General features: G+C 45.6%; 1 protein-coding gene across 1 annotated transcript in view; it reads left to right on the forward strand.

Moving 5' to 3' along the window:
* Nucleotides 1-4035, forward strand: part of LOC116848691 (ubiquitin-like protein 3) — a 50991-nt gene that overhangs the window by 24448 nt on the left and 22508 nt on the right. The gene's annotated exons all lie outside the window — the stretch shown is intronic.

The following is a 4035-nucleotide window of genomic DNA, read 5'->3' on the forward strand; positions in this document are numbered from 1 at the left end:
CTCTCTCTCTCTCTCTCTCTCTCTCTCTCTCTCTCTCTCTCTCTCTCTCTCTCATCACGCGATACACTTTCTTAGGTTTCGCCAGGACAGATTAATCGCGCTGCATTCTCGTCGGATTCTTTGCCGCGGGATATCAGCCGAGAGTATTAGCTCGAGAGAAAAGAAGAGGGACTCTTCTCCCTCTCTCCTTCTTTTTTTTATTTTTTGCTTCTCTGGAAAAGCGAGGTGAATCCTTTCGCGCCACCCCGAGTAGAAAAGCGAGGTGTGCTAAGAGGGAGAGAATTTGTCACTGTCGGAAATGACTCTTTCTCGTGCTGCTTCCTCAACAAGGTGTCATCGCGCCGAACATCCGCGCGATTCAGCCATGTCTCTTGCCTACTCTTTTCAGGCCTTCTGAAATAGCATACTTTTCTTCATCGATCAGATCCGCCGCCGTGGTTCCCCCTCCGCCGTCAAGGCCCCACGGGGTCGAGGTTAACCCACCGATCGCCTCCTCCAGGATTACTTCGACCGAAACCCACTTCCATCGTCCTGGTGATCGCGCAGTCAGTGGCGGATTTAAAGCACCGGGGACCCTGGGCGAAGTTATTGAGTCGAGTCCCAAATAACTTCCGACCAAGGGAGCGGATATTTATCTTTTTCCGGACGCACTTACAATTTCAGGTGTTCGCTCTTGGAAATATCGAAGTCTTGCAGGGAAAGAAGACGGTTCGCGATGATCGAGGAATGCTTGCACGGAGAGAAATATTTTATAGTGAAACTTTATAGCAAATTCGATAGTAAATAGTACAATTTTATGATGAAAACTGCTAGAGAATTTTGCGACAGAAGAATAGATCGGCATTTTGCAGTAATCGACTATCTTTTTTTTTACTAGATTTTTTTGGTAAAATAGGCCCGACAGCCGCCTATCTATCCCTACACAACTAGAAACATTGTGGAATTGGAAGAGGATTTTTATGGAAGAAAGAAAAACTCTATAATTCTATTCTCTCTGTGTACTTTGAAGACTTTTTCTTCTTCTTTTTGCTTCCCCTTCCTTTATAATCTAGAGTTGCTGCTGCTCTATAAGTCAAACTGCTTCGAAGACAGAAGTCGGAATGTTATTAATTTTCCAATTTTCGAGTTCGATTTCCTGTGGGAACGAAACACGTCGTACGAAAAAAATTTCATTCCGTGCTCTCTCAGTTTCGAGCACGAGTGATCGGCTCTTCGTCGGTCGCGCAACAATTTCACCGTGCACACCCCATCCTCATGTATATATACCCAGCAATTACTCGCAAACGAGCTGGAGCGACTTAGAATTTTGCGAATTGCAACGCGGCGGTTCGCAAATAGAGTCAGTTGGCTCCCTAAACGTTTGTTTAATCCCCTATAAATTCTTCAGCGCGCGATGCATCATCGTCTTCGCGCGCCGCGTTTCTCGACCTCGATTCCCTCGTGTTTTCTCGTATGTATCTCTCATCCGGCTGTATTTTCGGGAAAGCTTCCTTACAAGCGGCGGCACCTCGCCCGCCGCGCCTCGTCCATCCGGGCGAGTTTTGGCACCGCGTCGTGATGACGTAAGCGCGCGCGCTCGTAACTCGCCGCGCGATGACGTGCGGACTTCCTGATGGTCATGCATTTGTGACGTGCACGACGGAAATCGATACTGGTACTGGGGGTGTTTAGCTCTTCGCGACCTCGGGAAACACCACGATCGCTACGGGGTTGCGTTTCACCTCTTCGCCGAGCAAAAAGAACGTACCGATTTTATCGGCAAAGTCGGCTTTTCTGCAGCAAAGAAAAAAATATGTGAAAAATATGAAAACAATTTTGTCGACTGTGATCCGAATAGTACACTGAGAAAAGAAATACTTGAAAATTTATTCGTGGAATATAAAGTTTACTCCCACAGAAATAAACTTTGTTCCACAGAAATAAACTTTCGCACAAAAAAATGTCAAGCGTGCACCAACGATCTTTTCTCAATGCAGGGAATAATATTTATGAAAGATTGCGAATAACAAGAATTGTTTCTCCTGCGAAAAATTTCCCGCGTTTATCTGTAATTGCCGACACACGGGAAGAACGTTATAGTTGCTGTTCATACAAATTATCTCTTTAATTTTACTGTGTTCCAATAGCGCGGAAATATTCCAACTTGTATAGTTAATTTCGCTAGAAACGTAGCAAATTTTTTGCATTTAGTTTTTATATTTCAATTTTTTAAATGTAGGAAACCAAAGGAGAGATAGTTCATTGCTGCAGAATGTTGACTTATCCCTTTGGTATCCTTATTGGTTACAAAATTCTATATTAATTTTTACTACAAAATTCTCTCTGTGCAGAAACGATCAATACATAATGCAAATAATCGAAAAGACACGACGAAATTGGACTTTTTTTTTGTTTTTATCAGAAAAGAGTAGAATTTCACAAGAGTCCGCGATCTACATTATATTTTGGCGCGTTCGAGAGCGAGATGCTATTTTCACGCGTTTCGACCGACATACAGTGGGGTCAAATGAAATTTCATGTTTCAAAAAGATTGAATAAAGGTTTCGAGATTTAAACCGATTTCGATGCTTTTTTTTTTATTGAAAGCTAATAATATTTTAAAAAATTTCTGAATCTATCTTCTTTATATCTAATTTAGAAAAAAAGGGGAAACAAAAATTTGATTCGACAAAGTTGTTCTAAATTTCATTAGTTTTTATTAAAAAGAAAAAAAACATTGAAATCGATGGAAATTTCGAAGCTATAGCCTTTTTTGAAACATGAAATCTCATTTGTGATCCCACTGTGTGCACGATGGCACGATGCGGCGTGTTTACGTCACCGTACGTCGCCGGTAATTAATTTTGATAGTCACTCGTGCAAAAACAATCAGTGCCGCATTGCATTGTTTCACGCGCGCACTTGCATCGTGACATTCGTCATCAGTAATCAAACAAACAAAACTCGCTCACGTGGAGCGTACGCACAAATCTACGAGCACCCTGTATAATAGCGGCGGCGGCGGCGGCTGCGGTGGCGACGTCGACGAGCATGAGTCACATCCGACGTTCCTCTCTCATATTATCCTCTTTTATCTCGCCTCCTCTTCGCTTTCCTTGCCTCTTGTAACTCGCCGTTACCACTTTGTTACTGCTGCCGTCGTCGTCGTCGTCGTCGTCGTCGTCGTCGTCATCCCTTCCCATTCTATCCTTTCGGCGCTTTCACTCTTTCTCCCGCTCTCCCACCGTTATTTTTCCCCGCGGTCTTCCTCCTTAAATTTTTCACGCTTAACGCATATCCGTTACGTTATACATCCGTTATACTCGCGGCACGTGGAACACTTGGTTCTGCGAAATTTCAGTCCCTCGGAGACGACGCGTTCGGCCCGTCCGATCTAAACTCCTCCGAGCGACTTTGCGCGTTTCTACTCACACTCATGGTTGCTTAAATCGCCAAACTTATTGCTCCGTGTATACCGGCTCGCCAAATTCATACGCTAAAAATAAAACGAAACAAGGTAATGCTGAAGTGACAGGTCGTATTGATCCGCGCCGCATACACGCGGCGAGACGGTATGCGGTAAGTATCGAGGCGACGCGACGCAACGCGATTTTGCGCGGGCGCGATAAAATCGAGAGCGCGATTCCGACGCTCCGGGTAACGCCGTCGCCGCGATCTGTTCGATCCTTTTTCCAGAACATCGTTCTTCCCACGTTAAATATAGGCGAGACCCGGCACACACGAATCCACTCTCCGCTGCGCGGAACCGTGAGCTAACCGTATTCCACCGTATACTCTATTCTATGTATTTTCTGGCGCCGCGCTGGTGCTTCCTACGGCCAGGTAGGGCCCCTCCCTCTGCTCTGCTTCTCTCCCCTCGCTCTGCGACCGAGGTCGGAATGTAGCCCGTACGAAACGAATCCCGAGAAGACTCGCTCGACGGCAAGGCACGACTCACGCGGCAACGCGCGGAATTTTCGAGATTCGCGCGCCGGAAATTGCGGCTTTTGCGAGAGAGAGAGAGAGAGAGAGAGAGAGAGAGAGAGAGAGAGAGAG

The sequence above is a fragment of the Odontomachus brunneus genome, unplaced genomic scaffold, assembly GCF_010583005.1.
Source record: "Odontomachus brunneus isolate Ranch 3 - 2012 unplaced genomic scaffold, Obru_v1 Obru_scaffold_097, whole genome shotgun sequence".
Lineage (NCBI taxonomy): Eukaryota > Metazoa > Arthropoda > Insecta > Hymenoptera > Formicidae > Odontomachus > Odontomachus brunneus.